We start from the raw sequence: 16,222 nt of genomic DNA, 5'->3' as shown, positions 1-16,222 counted from the left end.
TTTCAAAGTTCATCACGTTGTAGCGTATATCTGTACTTCATTCCTTTTTAAGGCTGAATAACACTCCGTTTTGCACCACATTTTATTTACCCGGTCATCTGTTGATGGGCAAAGCTGTTTTCACCTTTTGGCTATTGTAAGCAATGCTGCTGTTAACACGGGTGCACAAATTTGCGTGTGGATGTATTTTCCGGTCTCAGGTAGATAGGCAAGCTCTGTGTTGACCCAGGCCGCCACCATCACCACCACCTTGGGAAGGGAGTTTAGAGAATTACACCCTGGCTTTTAAAGTGTTTGACGGAAAAATGACACATTTCACTTCTAGCAGATTTTATTGGCCAGGGGCCGTGACTGACCTGGGGACGTGCAGTTCCCAGAGTACTTGGTGCATGTAACTAATTTCTACAGAGAAGAGAAACGGGCCTTCGTGGGACCCAGGAGAGCGAGTCCGTGTGGACAGGCCAGTCTGGGAAGCGTTCAGTAGTAAGGTGGGGAGTCCCCGGGTAGAAACTACCTGGAACTGAATAAATGGGGCAGCCTTGAAAGCCGGTCGGTGAGAAGACCTCGGATCTTTCAAGCGGCAGCTTTAGAAGTGGGCGATGGTATCGGAGAGGAGCAAGGCAGTCTCGTGCAAGTAACCTTGAATTGGCCGAGGTTTGGGACCGGGCTCGTCCAAGTTTTCACGGCAGGTGTTGTGGCTCCGTGCAGGGGACGCAGACCTCACCCCACTCATGCGCGGTGTCACCCACCCCTTGCTTCTTACCTGTAAAATGCCTCCCTTGCAGAATTCTGGCACACAGTAGGCACTGAGTAAGGTACAGCCGTCACCCTGATGCATTTGGCTCACTGCAGCCAAGCCTGCGGTCACCAAGCGGCCATCCCCAGGCCTCTGGTTCATGTTTTCCTTGCGAAGCATACACGTGCTGAAGGACTGTCCTCTTCTCGGGGCCTGGTTATCCCCAGGGTGGCCGAAAGAGGAGGAGGTCGGTGGTATTGACGTGGCCGATGAATATTCCAAGGCGAGTAAACAGTTCTTCCTCAGCCTCTGGCGCAACAGATTTCTCAACTCGAGTGTTTTCTGAGCCCCGGAGAAACTGGGCAGATCTGTGTGCACACTCAGTCCTACACCCTTGTATTATTTTTCTAAACAAAGCAGGACAATGGCAATGTAAACATTGTTTGAACAAAGGCATTTGGCTAATGGAGATAAAACCAAGAGGAAAATAACAATTTTAATTTCTTTTTGGCTTTCGTGTTTTGACATTTGCCAGCATACTTTAATCTTTTAAGAATTAAAAAAATTACACGGTTTGCAGACTGCTGTTTGTTTCTGCTTGTTAAATTTAGTGTGAAATTGCCTCAGAAATCCCCCCCCATGTCAGCTTGGTCTTGTTTTCCTCTTTCGGGTTGGGGTCGGGGGCGGGGAGGGGGGAGGTGAGGGGCCAGTGGCCTGCAAAGCGTGTGGGCGAGCATGGAAACTGGTAGAAGCAAAAGCTTTCACCTCCGTTCTCACAGCTTGTGCGCGTCCATTGTCTTGTGGTGCCTGGCAGGCCGCCGCGTCCATTTTCCAGATGAGAAAACGGAGGTTCAGGGACGTGCCTGAACAGTGGGGGGGCGGGGGGTGGGGAGGAGAGGCAGCCATCTTTCCACTCTGTCGGGCTGTCATTTCTAACCCCCCACAAACAGTACCGAGAGGTCGCGTTTTACATTCTGTCAGAGCATCTGGAGGTTTGGTTGGGGCGCGGAGAGGAGCTCAGAGACGTTGGGGGGGGAGCGTGGGAGCAGGTGGGGCCGGACTCGGGGCCTGTGGAGTCATTCATTCCCGCGGCAGATGTGTGCCAGGCGCCGTGCCAGGCCCTGTGAGGCGGGCGGCAGTGTGGAGACAGTCGGGGCCTCTGTCCCCCCGAGAGCTGCAGTCCAGAGGTCGTGGGAGGAAGGAGGGAGAGCGGAGGGAGAGCCGGAAGCCCAGGCAGGCAGCAGGTGGCGGATCCTCCAGCAGAAGGGGAGGGAATTGGGGGTGATTTGGATTCGGTTTTATCCTGAAACCGGGGAGGAGGTAGTCGCCCCGGAGGTGCGGGCCACGGTGCCACAGGTCTGGGAAGTGGCCTCCCCCGCGAGGATGTCTGAGCCACTCATTGGTGTCATGAGAAGGCATGCTGCTCACGGCACCCACGGGCAGGCTTCTTGCCGCGTCCTCTGGACTCTTCTCTGTCCCGGTTCGTTAGCATCACTCCCTGGCCTCTCCCCTCGCCTGCGCCGGATGGTTCTCCGGGGTCTCCGGCCCCCTTCCTGGCACTTCTTGGACTTGGCCCGGTGACTGCTAGCCTCCGTCCCTGTTCTCCCCCGGTCGTCTCACCGCTCCCCCCCAGAGGAACGTGTGGACCCTGATGCCCCTCCCCAGCCCTCCGTGCCCGCTGCCACTTGGCCTTTTTCGCCCTTCGCTCCCGCTTTGCCGTCACCTCCAGCTACGTTTGTTTGAAGGAAAACCACGGATTCGGCCTCTTTCCTTCTCCTGAAACCTGCACACTCTTCCCACCTCTGTGTTCTGTGAAGGGCGCCTCTGTCCTCCTGGCTACCGCCACTCCACCTGTCGCACCCCGCGCTGACCTTCGGCTGTCGGGGGTTCGTTCTGCTCTGCGTTTATGTCCGAGGCCTCCCGCCTTTCTGCTCCCCTGCTGCCCCCGCATTCGGGCCTCGGTTCTTCTCATCGCCCCTCGTGTGGGTTCTGAGTGGCCTTCCTGTCTTCCTCGTCCTCCCTCCTCCCCACCCTGGCCCTCTCACCCTGTGCTGCTTGGTCAGGATTCCAGAAATACTGTTGGGACAGCGTCATTGCCCTGCTCCCAAACAAAACAAAAACCAGGCTCTGTAGCTTTGCTCCAGCAGTATTTCCTAAAATAATTTTGAGTGGTACACAGTCGAATGTTGAATTGCAGTAGTTCTTTATCTTAAAAATGCCCTGGTACTTTGGCAGTTGAAAAAGTTCAACGCTGAGTTACCACATGAGCTGGCGAGTCCAGTCTTCGGTGCAGACCCAGGAGAGGAGAGCTGAAGGCGTAGTCCGTGCAGACACTCGTACGCAAATGTTCACAGCGGCACTAGTCACCGGCCAAAATAAGGGGGAAACAACCCAGCTGTCCTCCAACGAAGTCGGTAGATAGAGGTAGTATCTCCATACAGTGGAAAATTCCTCAGCCCTAAAAAGGAACGAAGTCCTGATTTATACTGCACCGTGGATCAGTGTTTAAGATGTGTTAGGTAAAAGAAAGGAGACACGAAAGGCCAGAGGTTGGGTGATTCTGTTCATATGATACGTCTGGGAAAGGCAAATCCAGCAAGACGGAACGTGGACAGGGGCGGGGGTGGGGAGCGGGAAGGGGCTCGGGTGGGGACTAACAGATGCACGGCCCCTTCTTGGGATGACCCTAGCACAGGCACTGTGGATATACTAAACGGGAAGTGTGATTTGTGCACCGAAAAATGGTGAATTTTATGCTCTATGAATTCTGTCTCAAAAACAAAACAAACAGGGGCGCCTGGGGGGCTCCGTCGGTGAAGCATCCGACTTCGGCTCAGGTCATGATCTCACGGTTCGTGGGTTCGAGCCCCGCGTCGGGCTCTGTGCTGACAGCCTGGAGCCCGCTTCGGATTCTGTGTCTCCCCCTCTCTCTGCCCCTCCCCTGCTCACGCTCTGTCTCTCTCTGTCTCAAAAATAAATAAAAACATTAAAAAAATTAAAAAAAAAACAACAAACAGGCCCCCCACTTCCCAAATGTCACAGCAGTGATGCCTGATTTCGTGTATGTGGTTACTTAGAGTGGGTATTTGAATTTAAAAGGAAATGGATTTAAAGAAACGTAGTAAGCGAACAATAGTACCACTTAGAGGAACAACTAAATGAGGCCGTTCCTAAGGCAGCACCTGGCGCTTAGCAAGCGCTCTGTGTCAGCCACTAGCATTATCATTTTTGGGAGGAAATGGCAAAATCTTGCAAGTGAGTAACCACGCAAGTCCAGATTTCGTAGTGTGCTGAGTGGGGCCCCGGCAGCACAGCCTCTCCCCGCCGGCCCCCTGGAGACCCCACTCCCACACCCCTCGCTGTCTCTGCGCTCTGCCTGAACGAACACTTGCTCGTGCCCCTCGTTCTTCAACAGCATTGCCTCAGATGCACTTGGCATCTCACAGCCTGTCCTGATCTTCCTGTGAGCTGCCCCAGGGCCCGCAGCTTGTAATCTGCTCTGTTGTCCCCCCAGCCGAGACCGAAGCCACGTCTTGTGCCTCCCTAAACCCTCGTGCCTGTTGGAGCCGTTCTTTTCACACTGAGCGAGTGAAGAGTAATTGTTGAACCTGGTATCGACTAAACCATTAATACGTCTGCTCTGTAATGATACAACGATGTCATTAAAGGACAGCAAAAGCGTTCTCAAAATCTGTGGAGAGCTTTTGCACACCCTGTAAATGAGCAGTTCTACCCTTAGGAACGTACTTGGAAACACCCTGCCCCTGTGTCCTGGGAGCCGTGCCTGCACGGACCGGAATTATTCACGATGGCAAAAGTTTGGAAATAGTTTAAGTGTCCATTGGCAAGAGAGTGTGTATAAAGTGTTGCATGCGAACATAAGGCAGGCGGGCCACAGCTAGCCTTATGGCGCAACGTGGATTTGCCTCAGGAACGTAGATGGTATGAAATGACAGAAGCGACTCGTGGAAGACCACACATTATTTGGTTTTACGGCACTGGCGGTAAAATAATTTTCTGCTTTAAACAGCAAGGGACGGGGCTCCGGGGTGGCTCCGTCGGTTAAGCATCTGACTTTGGCTGAGGTCACGATCTCGCATTCGTGGGGCCCAGCTCTGCATCGGGCTCTGTGCTGACAGCTCAGAGCCTGGATCCTGCTTCAGATTCTGTGTGTCCCTCTCTCTCTCTGCCCCTCCCCTCTTCTCTCTCTCTCAAATAAACATAAAAAAAAAAAAAAAGAATCAAGGTACTGAAGAATCCAGAACCGGAGCTGTTTGCCTGGGGCAGAGGAAGTAGGGAGGGGAAGGACCCCCTGGGGTGGGCACTGTGGTCGTGCCCTAGGCCTTGAGAGCGTGGGGGATCACAGGGGTCCCTTTTGTTTGTGCCTCACATGTGGTTTGCACTTAATTCTTTTATGTGCATCCAATAACACATAATAAAAACTTAAGCAAACAGAGGAACAGCAAGAAGACGTTAGGGCCAGCTCCCGTCTTTTCTGGGGCAGAGACTCTGACATTTAAGAGTTAGAAGGAACATTTCCTCCTGACATATCCAGTCGGTATTGCAGAGTAAATAAAGCACTGGGACCGTCTCCAGCAGAAGAGGAAGGAGGGAAATAATATTTTTATTCTGTACCAAAAAAGAAGGTTTACCTTTCAACATGGAGACCCAGTTTTTTCTGAGTGGAATTTCAGATGACCACAGCTATTTGAAAGGAATAATACAAGGGGGCGCCTGGGTGGCTCAGTAGGTTAAGCGTCTGACTTCGGCTCAGGTAATGATCTCACGGTTTGTGAGTTCGAGCCCCACCTTGGGCTCTCTGCCGTCAGCACGGAGTCCTTTTAGGATTCTCTGTCTCCCTCTCTCTCTGGCCCTCCCCCGTTCATGCTCTGTCTCTCTCTGTCTCAAAAATAAATAAACGTTAAAAAAAATAAATAAATAAATTGCTCTGGGCCTTGGTGTCTGCACGTAGGTGAGTCCTCAGGCCCTCCCGGCTCCAGCATCTTTGCCCCTGCTCACGTGGCTTGGTGAGCTGGCTGGGGACGGGACCTCCATCCGGTGGCCAGCTGAACAGGGGTAGGAAAAGAGTTTCTCCCCCACCATTTTCTGGCCTCTCAAACACAGAGGCAAGAGGCGCCTTTCCCGGCTGCAGCGTCAGCAGGGACAAATTCATTGTTCTCGTGACTTTGAGCCCTGGATGGGACTGAAGCCAGAAGGAATATATACGAAGTACAGAATAGGACCAGAGGGCAGAGGTCTGGGATCAAATCCTGGTCCTAACCCCTGCTGGCAGTGCGGCCTGGGCTGGTTCCTGAACCTCTCTGTGCCTTAGCTTCCTCCTCTGTAAAAGGAGGGTAATAATAATAGCTCCCTCTAGGACTGTTATGGAGATTTAATAAGGAAACGCGTGTGTTCTCAGAACATGCCTGGCATATAGTTGGGGCTCAATTAGTATTTGCTAGTTTCTATTAAAGAGCGTCTTCTCTTTCTCCTGCTGTTCTAAGGCTATTCTATCACAGTTACTAGTAACAAAGAATTAGCACACGGAGACCTTTCTTGGAAATGCCAGCCACAGAGAAAAGCCGGAGCCGGTGACCCTGTTTACCAGGTTGCCGTGTGGTCAGGAAATGGGCGCTTGTGGACCAACAGACTGGTAGACGATATCCACCCAGCACGGTTTTCACGGAGAAGCTCCCGTGGGCTTTTGTCTCCTGCTTTGGAAGTTCTTTCTGAGTCGCCCTCGGGGACGTGCCGAGTAACATCCTTACCGACGTCCTCCCCTTGGTGGTGCCGGGAAGAGGACGCAGATATTTGGACACCTGTTATTTGCCAGTGTCTCTCCAGGCACCTCGGTAAGAAATCCCCGTGTTAGCCCTCACATGCGGCCTGACGCTGGCCGGCTTTGCTCCCGAGCCTAGGCTGTCGGGGGCATCGAGTGGTCTCTGCTCTGCGACTCGGACGCCGCCCTGTGGGGTCCGGGCCCTGGCGACTCTCTCCACTCCTGTGGTGGCGCTCGTGAAGCCGGGGGCCTGGCAGTCCTGTCCTCGGGCAGTTCATCCCTGGGCAGTCAGTACGGCAGCCGCCTAACTCCCGTGATGGTGAGCTGAGCGGAAAGGGAGACGGCGTTAACACTGCTGGTCTCTAGATAGACGGGACTGTGAGAACTTTAAACACGGTCTTACTTGCCGCCCCTGTGTTCGCTCAGCGCTCACTGCGCGCCGGGCTCTGCTCTTGGCCCAGAGGAGACGGCGGTGAACACAGCCAGGATGTGCTCTCACAGAGGTCAGGGGCGGGAGGGCGGGGGGGTGGAGGGGGCACAGGGGAGAAACAGGTTCACAAGCGAGAAAACGCCGTGCAGAGCGGGGCTTTGCTGAGCATCCGAGGTGGTGACGTGGCAGGGTGACTGGTGGGTCTGAGGAGGCGATACTTAAACTGGGATAAAAATGAACCAGAAAGGCCGTCCAAGTGACAGTCGTGGGAAGAACGGCAGGCAGACGAGGCAACAGGTGGGTAGAGGGGCTGGGGCCTGTTTGTGGCACATGGGCTTCTGTGAAGTGACAGTGAGCAGACTGTCCCAGTAATAGGACAGTGATTGGAGAAGAGGGGGCAGCACATGGTGACACAGAAAGAGTTAACCTTCGAGTCCTGTCCTTCCTCGGGGTAGCCCCGGGCCCTGATTTCGGAGAATCTGGCCTATCCTTTCTTTCCGATTGCCCGTTTGCCGAGGTGAGCCTGTCCTCTGGTCTCTGGGGCCCTGGCTCGACCACCCCCCTCCGGCCCGCTGCCTGGGGTGGGGGATGGGGACCCAGGCCCAGCCTTGAGGGTCAGCGGACATCAGCCATCACTCCCTGACAGTCCGCGGAAGTAACTCCCCAGCCGCCCACGGAAATTGGCCTCGTTCCTTCACAGCCTCTGCGAGGGGAGTCCCGACTCCTGGAACTCCTGCTTTAAGGGCAGAGAGAGGTGAGCAAACCAGTTGTTCTTCTCCTCCTGGCTTTGGGTTTGCTCTTACAAGTGTGGAAATACGTGTTCCTTTCCTGCAGGGTTCCTCTTGGCAAGCATCTCGAGCTCCATTTGAGAAAAGCGTTAGCTCTCTGCTGTGCCCGGAACCAGGTCTGTGGGGTCCTGGCCCAGGGGGCCCATAGTTCACCCTCACGCCGCTCCCGCTCTCTCGCTGGCTCCTCGGGAGACGGCGACAGCCCGGGACTTAGTGCCATCACAGCGGCCAGCCAGGGCTAAATTAAGCACAAAATCATGGGAATTCTAAATTTTCCCATGCAGCTCTGCATTTTTTTCAGATGTCTCAAGCTGGAAAATTGTACTGATCAAAGTCTAATCCATAGCTGGGCCTGCCCCATGGGGGTGGGATGGGTGTGTGGAGCCATCAGATGCCCCCATGCCGTGGTTCCCAGTCTCTGGGTGGCATTGCAGCCAGTTATTTGTGGGTATTTCTAGTAGCACAGTCACAGTGTGTTAGAGATAGAGAGACGCTCTGGCCCAGGGGTCACACACAAGCTGCCTTCCTGGGAGGAGGGAAGGGTTCTCGGGGCTATTCATGCCCTCAAAGGAAGCCCTACCGTTTTGCCCCCCATTGAGCCCCATAGGCCGACAGAAGCATCTGCCACTAGGCTCGTAGCCAGAGTTCTCACCTCACAGTCAGTGACCTGTGGCTGAGCTGGTCAGGGCTCCCCGTGACAACCACGGAGGTGGCAGGGAATTGAGCCGTTTGTCAGAAAGAGGGTCTTGGGAATTGAAGGGTTTAGGGAGAGCATCCGGTCTACCCCATCATTTAAAAAATTTTTTTTAATATTTATTTAGTTTTCAGAGAGAGAGAGAGAGAGAGAGAGAGCGAGCAGGGGAGGGGCAGAGAGAGAGGGAGACACAGAATCGGAAGCAGGCTCCAGGCTCTGAGCTGTCAGCACAGAGTCTGACGCAGGGCTCAAACTCATGAGCCATGAGATCATGACCTGGGCTGAAGTTGGATGCTTAACCAACTTCATTTCAGAAGCGAGGATCCTGGTCACTGGCTTGCCTGGTGCCTCAGAGGGGTCACAACTCTGGACTTAAGATTCTCAGTTTCCTGTCTCCTGATTCTGTGCATTGACAGCACCACAGTGTTTACTTTTTGGCATGATTCTTTTTAAAAAAATATTTATTTGTTTTTGAGAGAGAGAGAGAGAGAGAGAGAGAGAAAGCATGAGCAGGGGAGGAACACAGAGAGAGGGAGACACAGAATCGGAAGCAGGCTCCAGGCTCCGAGCTGTCAGCACACCGCCTGATACAGGACTCGAACCCACGAACCGTGAGATCATGAAGTCAGACGCCCAACCGATTGAGCCGCCCAGGCGCCCCTTGGTGTGATTTTTTTAAGAATGCTGTCAATGATTGGTCATTTGCAAAACGACTTTGAAGAGTAGAAGAGAGGTGGGGAGCATTAAGGAGTTCTTTTTTCTTTTAAAATGGCATATTTATGCCTTGCCTTGGTCCAGTTGTCAAGATTTTGATCCTTGACCCTCCCGGTGAGAGAGCCACAGCTCAACATACCCCGTCTCCTAAATCGGGGAGTGAAACTAAGTGGCTGTGTCCGATGGCCAGAGTGTAGCCAGAATGGCCAGAGCAGCTCTGACCCTGGCTCACGTGATCTTTAAAAATGACCGCATTTCAACACGCATATAATCTGCACCCACAGGCTGCTCTTCTCAGAGACTAAGTGGTCGGGGCACACTGGCAAAGAAAAAGAGAATTCATCATGGGTGTTTTCAGTACTTCAGAAAACTTTAGAACAGGTAAAGTCATAGAAGGCTATCTGACTTGCTTCAGTGACTGTCAGATCCTGGCAGAGGCCGCCCAGGATGTTCTCCGGTGGAGGACTGGCTGCCTGGTGGGAGGAGGGGCACTGCCCAGCATTGGGGCGGGAGTCCTTCATTTCCACCTGGTGGTAGGTTAGCTGACACCCCAGTGGGGCTCTTCCTCCCCTAGAAGTGAGAGCGGAGAGGTGCGTGGGCAGTTTAACCTGACCTGCTTTATCATCTAGAAGTCAAGTCTAAAATGTTTGTTTTTGGGGCACCTGGGTGATTCGGTCGGGTAAGTGTCTGACTCTTGGTTTTGGCTCAGGTCACGATCTCACAGTTGGTGAGTTCGAGCCTCACATCGGGCTCTGCACTGGCATTGTGGAGCCTGCTTGGGATTCTCTCTCTCCCACTCCTCTGCCCCGCCCCTGCTGTATTCTCTCTCTCTCTGTCTCTCTCTCTCTCTCTCTCTCTCTCAGAATGAATAAACATAAAAATTTTTTTTTTCATGTTTATAATAATCCTCCTTTTTGGATGGTGATATAAAATTTGATTTCTCCACTTAGTGAAGAGAACACTTCTTTTTTGGCTGAATCTCACCGTTTTTCTGGTGAACGTAAAGGGTGTTTCTCCCCCCACCCCCTTTTCCTTTCTCCCCTGTGCATGAGCAGTAGTCATTAGGCTCCGAGTTATTGCTAGCTTGGCTGATGCAGGGTCATAATAGTCCTTTCTCTTTAGGCTGAAATGATTACTGTGGAAAAGAATGTGGCACTGTCCATATTGTCCTAACTGGACCGTTGTCTTCTGGAAAGCCGGCTCAGTTTGGTCATGTGAGCCGTAGTCTCAGCCACCCCCTGACTGAGCCTCCTTGTGATGGTCGTGGTACCCTTTTCCCCAGTAGGAAGGTGGAGATGTTTCCTCACTCGTGGATTGCACGCAGAGGAGAATTAAAGCCAACTAGTCAAGGCTTGCAATGTGTTTCACAAACTTTTGGTGTCTATGAGTGTCATGAGGTGACACCAGGGCACTCACTCCAGGATACTCAGAAATCACCCCGGGAGCTTGGTCAGGGTGTCGCCTCCCCTCGGCGCTGCCCCCAGTTATTGTGTGTCTGGAGTTTTTTGACCAGTCTCCGCAGGGGCTTCTGGAAGACGGCCGACGGCAGGCCACACCGGTGTGCCACAGCAGGAACGGTGGCCGTACCCCCTTCCCACAGCTCTCCCTGTCCTCTGCCTCGAGAAAAACAAAGTGCACGTGAAGTCACAGGAGGCTGCCACACACAGATAGTTTGAGCTCTCATCTGAGATGATGGTTTTCGGATCAGTTCACCCAGCCGTGTCTGTCGATCGAGACTGGGTCATCACAATTGGCGTTGGTTGACCTGCGGCTGTTAGGTTTTGGGGAGCAGGGAGAGACCCTTGGGGCTATTCCCTCATAGCTGGTCTTGCCTTCTGATGATGATCCCTGGTCCCTGCGAAGCCACTGCCAGATCTCCTTAGGGATGTGGCGGGGACCTCAGTGGGCAGGGCGTGTGTCTTCTCGTAGCCGGCCAGCCACGCCCGCCTCCGTGACGCAGCAACGCAAGAGCGGCCCAGGGACCTCCAGGCTCTGACCGCGGACCCACCCGGGCTGCTCTGGGTAGCTGCTTTGGGTAGCGGAGAGAGCCTCTTCTTTCTTTCAGCGACTGGGAACGCTAGGTTTGGAAGGAATTTCCCCACCCAGTTGCACAAGCCCTTGGAGCACATTTTTATGGAATTCTTCTTGCCTCCAGGGGCACCGCTCTGGCCTCGGAATGTTTGTTTGTTTATTTAGTCTTGTTCTTTGGCTATTCCAGTCTCCGGTGCCTCTTGGATTCTGGTTGTGTTTTGTGTTTTCAAGAACGCCACGGTTTGTCTTGCCCAGCTTGTCCCCAGCGAGTGTGACCGTCGGGCTCTCTTACTTTGCCGTCACTCTGGAAGAGACCTTGACTGGTGGCCGCCTGCGTTTTGAGGAGTGACGAGCCTCCCTGGGAGGGACGCGGCTCCTCAGTCCGCCTGAGGTCGTGGGTCAGGTGTGCCTGGGGAGAGTCTGGTTGGTGTCCCCTCACGTCTACTTGAAGCCCCGTGGGGGAGTCGGGGTGGGGGGCACTCACTGTGCATCTGGTGTTTGCCCGTTGCCGGCTTTCCTGCTCTCAGGGCGCTCCTCGCGCTGGGCCCGCTGTTACAGGTGACGGCACACGTTGCTGTAGGTTACAAGTGACCACGCAGGCACCTGCGTGGAGGAGAGATGGCTTCAAGCACAGGTGGACCCAGAGGCTCCACCCGTGTTGTCTTGCTGCCCTCCCTCCCTTTGCTCTTTGCTTTCTTCACTGTCCCTTTAGGTTTAGGGAACCCCTGGCCCTGTGGTGGCTTCCGGCAGCTCAGCCACCTTCTGGTTTCCTAGCACTTTAGAGCCACCCAGAAGGGTCTCCGGACGGCCCAGTCTGGATGGCCCACCTGCCGTGATGCAGCCACTGTGGTTGAGGGCCTGTGGCGCTCTGACCGGCAGAGCCTGGGCTGGACCTGCTCCTGGCCGCTTCCCCCTTGGAAGACCCAGGATCTTTCTAAGACAAGAGGAAGTGGATGTTGCATAAGCAGAAACAGTAGATTCCATTTCCAGGACAGAAATGAAAGAGATCTTTGGCTTAAAGAATCTTCTCTGATACTGGGGCCTAACTGTAGAAAAATGAGTGTCCCCTTCTATACTGGATAGACTGTTGGCTTTTGATGGGGGGGGGGGGGTTCTCCAGAACTCTCAAAGGCCTTTTGGAAGGCCTGACAGAAATGCGCATTGCCCACGATGAGACTTCCCCAGGGCAGCTGAAATGTTCAGTTTCTTTGCCGTTTGTTGGATTTGATCAACTCAGTGAGGTTTACCTCTTGTGCACCAGAAGCCTTGATTCTTAATAAAACAAATTAATACATTTTCAAAATAGGCTAGTCAGGGCTGGGGCCGGAGTGGGGAGGTGTGGTGGGAGCCCCGTGTGATCTCATCCAGGGTAACAAATGGACATCCTTTGGCTCCTGGTCAGCTGTTCTGTAGATGCAGAAAAATTTGTTTGCTTTTTTTTTTTTTTAAGTTTATTTATTTTGATAGAGAGAGAACGAGCTGGGGAGGGGCAGAGAGAGAGGGGGAGAGAGAGAATCCCAAGCAGGCTCCCTGTTGTCTGCACAGAGCCCAATGTGGGGCTCGATCCCACGAACCGTGAGATCAGGATCTGAACCCAAATGGAGAGTTGGACGCTCAACCGACTGAAACACCCAGGCACCCTAAAAATTTGTTTACTTTGAATAGAAATCTCAACTTGGCTCCATTCAGAAAATATTGAAAGTCCTAACAGTTGTACAAACTTTACCACTTATAATGCAATAGTTTAAGTCGTGTCTGATAACAGAACTCGATTTCTGAAGCTCTTTCTGATTACTGATTTTTTTAAATGTTTATTTACGTTTGAGAGAGAGAAAGACAGAGAGACAGAGAGAGGACAAGTGGGGGAGAGACAGACAAGGATACAGAATCCGAATCAGGCTCCAGGCTCTGAGCTGTCAGCACAGAGCCTGAGGCGGGGCTCAACCTAAGCCATGATGTCATGACTGAGCCACCCAGGTGCCCCATCTAATTACTGATATTCTGATGGCATTTGTCCCTTGAGTTGTTGGTATGTAGTTTATGGAAATAAGCCCTCCCCCCTTTTTGCCATCTTGGTCTAAACCTTTAACAAAGTTTATTTTTCCTTCTTGTTTTGACAATCCCCATCGCCTCCTACCTCCTGCCTTCCCCATATCTGAGCTCAAGCTCCTTAATAAATGGGGGTATATGAACTGACCACGGCTTCCTAGGCTTGATTGAAGAGTCCCACGAGGTCACAGATTATCCTGTACTAGTTAGTTCAGGCTCAGCAAGCTGGAAACGGAAGAAAACTAGCAGATGAAGAGGGAAGGTTTGGAAGGTGGACCATGCGTACTGTTCAAAAAAGCAAGAACAAAACAAAACTTAGGTTCTGGAAACACTGCAGGGTGTATATTTGAAGATGTGCTGTGTTCGGGGCCGGTTTTGGGGAGGGAGTGCCTGGCAGATGTTTGCCTGGAGAGGAGATGTTTAGGTGTTGACTGTCCAATCCTGAGGTTGAGGGGGAGAAGTTTTGGAATGGGGAGAGTGAGGTCTGAGGTCCACGTGGACAAGTGCGATAGGGCCCCCCAGGTCCCCGTCCCCAGTTGGGGCCTCCTGGGAGATCCGGGGCTGTGGTCCTGCAGCCCACTCGAGTGTCGCTGGCTTCTCTCACGGCAGGAATTGGAAGGGTCGGTCTACAGAGTCTCTGGTGAGGCGTGCCACCCAGCTGGCCTTGAAGATGGTTTCTCGGAGACGCCTCTGGTGTCCTTTCTCCTATAAGGAATTTTGTATCCCCAGGTCTCCTCATTCTCACCGCGTGCCCATCCTGAAAGCACCTCTTATCTACGGCTTTACAAAAAAGGCAGGCAGCCATTCAAATTATATGGGCTTTCTATATTTCTCTGACTGTAAAAAATGTTTTATTAGCTTTGCCCTTCTTAGAGCCTAAATATTTCAAAGAGACTGCTAACAGATGTCTTTGCAAGTTGAGCCTATTAGAGAAAACCCCTGCCTTGGTCTGCAGCCCCGGTTTCTCAGCTCCTTTGCCAGCCTCTGTCTGGCAGGGCAGGAACACTCCCCGCCCTTGATCGGAGGAAGTGCAGCCTTTTCTTTGCCACCAAAGGCCTAGGAGGCTTGGTGGGTGCCCTGGCCAGGCCTCCTGGCCTCTCCTTGGCCTCTCCCTAGGAGGACACTGGGTCCAAGGTGGCTGGACTAGAAGAAGGGAGCAGAGCCGGGGCGTCATTTCTTCCTCAGGAAATTGTTTTGTTTTGTTTCTCGTTATGTTTCCAACCATTTGAGGCCTTCTTACCAAGACCATTTGCTCTCATGCTTAATCAGAGCTGCTTCCTGACCAGGAGGAAGGTGGCCGAGGACCTCTTCAGCAGCGGATTCCCACGCCTCCTGCCTCCCTGACAGTGGGAAGGTCGTACCTGCCGCGCACCAGATGGAGTGACAAACGGCGGGGCCCGGTGGTCCCTGGCACGTCGCCGGGCCCCTGGGCATTAAGTCCAGCTGAATGTTACTACTGATTTTGACGAGTGTTTGTACTTTAAGCTGAGGGATGCTCATTAAAAATCAAAGTGTTCCTTTTTGCTTTTGAGGCCTGCCCCATCCCTGGCAGCAGTGAATGTTGCTGTGAATGAAAAAGCCTAACTAAATCAAATGTGCAGGTCACCGTGAAAATTTTTATCCCTGGTCCTTTGACAGGCTTTAGAGGATTTATGAGAGCTGGCCAGATCAGTGGAGAGGCAGAATATGCCTGCCTTCTGCTGAAGCCCCGTTCTGTGGCTTCAGATGGGGACAGAATTCTTGGCATATCTGAGGCTGGAGAGAAGGCCTTGTTAGCCATAGCAGATATATCGGCTGTCCCCAGGATAAAATTTTATGAGCTGTCCCTTATTTGTATGGTTACATGTGATAAGTGATCATTGTGTTTCCTGTGGTTCTTCCCTTCCCCTCGCCCCTACCACATCTCTTGTTTGTTTCTTTATTTTTTTGATGTGCCCATTGCCCATGTGAGGCTTTAAATGAGGAAGGTGAGGGCCATCCGTTGTTTCTCTGGCGAAGCAGCACAACAGCTGCAGCAGCTCGTGGGGAGGATGGTGGGGAGGACGGGGAGGACGGGCCACTGCAGGAGGAGGTGGGTAGGGAGCAGGTCCCGGCCGCACCAGGCTGCTTTGGTGGAGGTGACCTTGGTTAGCTGACCCCATGACTTCAGGTCCTCGGGTTCCTCACCTACCTTACCTGGAGGCTTTTCGTGAGCATTCAGGGAGATAGAGCCTGGCCCAAGGCTGCCTGGGCTGCTTCACAGCCGGAAGAGCCTGAAATGAGCCCCGTAGGTGGTCATGGGGGGTGGGCAGAGGGAGGGCACTTGGTTCGTGTCCAGGCTCCAGCTGTGCTGCTCTGTCTTTGGCAGTCCCTGGAGTCTACTGGACCCCAGTTTCCTCATTTTACCGAGGAGGAGTAATTTACATTATCACTTCCTCCCACCCTCTCAGGTCTCCTCAGCTTTGAAGACACACTGGGAGTTCTTTCTCTCGGAAATTCCTTCTCCTGCCTGCCTTTGCAGCCCCCAGCAGCCAGCTGAGTTGGTCGTTCTGGTTTTGCATCCTCAGATTCTCTGTGCTCACCTCCAACCCCTGCCAGACTGGCCTTCCTGAGGAGAGGGACACTGTTTTTAATCTGTTCTGTAGATTTATTCAACAGTATTTATATCCACGTCAGGCACAGTGTGGGAAGCTGGGTGGTTGTTGATGAAAAGACCACACTCACTGACCAAAGCCCATTGTCAGAGATGTGGGCCTCACTCTAGCCCAGTAGATGTTTCTTCTCTGGAGAGGGGGGACACGTGTGTCCGTGCCACAGGGCTGGGTGGACCCATTAATGTGTAACCTTGGGCCTCAGTTCTGTCCTCTGTGAAATGAGGGGATTCGGCTAGAATCAGGTTGTATTAGCTCAGGCCAGATGCTGGAGACTCTGAAAGTCCACTGGAGGGTCCTGACTGTGCTTTAGAAGAGTAGTTGGAAACCTTTATAAGAAATCAGGAGAAAAGCGGTGCTCACAGAAAATT

General features: G+C 52.9%; 1 protein-coding gene across 6 annotated transcripts in view; it reads left to right on the top strand.

Moving 5' to 3' along the window:
- Window positions 1-16,222, top strand: part of EPN2 (epsin 2) — an 86,104-nt gene that overhangs the window by 23,486 nt on the left and 46,396 nt on the right. Inside the window, exon 2 of one of the 6 annotated variants that reach the window (XM_060647134.3) lies at window positions 11,360-11,575. The exons of the other annotated variants lie outside the window; for them this stretch is intronic. The gene's annotated coding sequence lies outside the window, so the exon portion shown is untranslated. The remainder of the gene's footprint in view (window positions 1-11,359; window positions 11,576-16,222) is intronic. 6 annotated transcript variants of the gene reach the window in all.

The sequence above is a fragment of the Panthera onca genome, chromosome E1 (genome assembly GCF_046562875.1).
Source record: "Panthera onca isolate mPanOnc1 chromosome E1, mPanOnc1 haplotype 2, whole genome shotgun sequence".
NCBI classification, from domain to species: Eukaryota; Metazoa; Chordata; class Mammalia; order Carnivora; family Felidae; genus Panthera; species Panthera onca.
The sequence above is the reverse complement of the archived record's forward strand: the minus strand, read 5'-3'. Positions and strand labels throughout refer to the sequence as shown.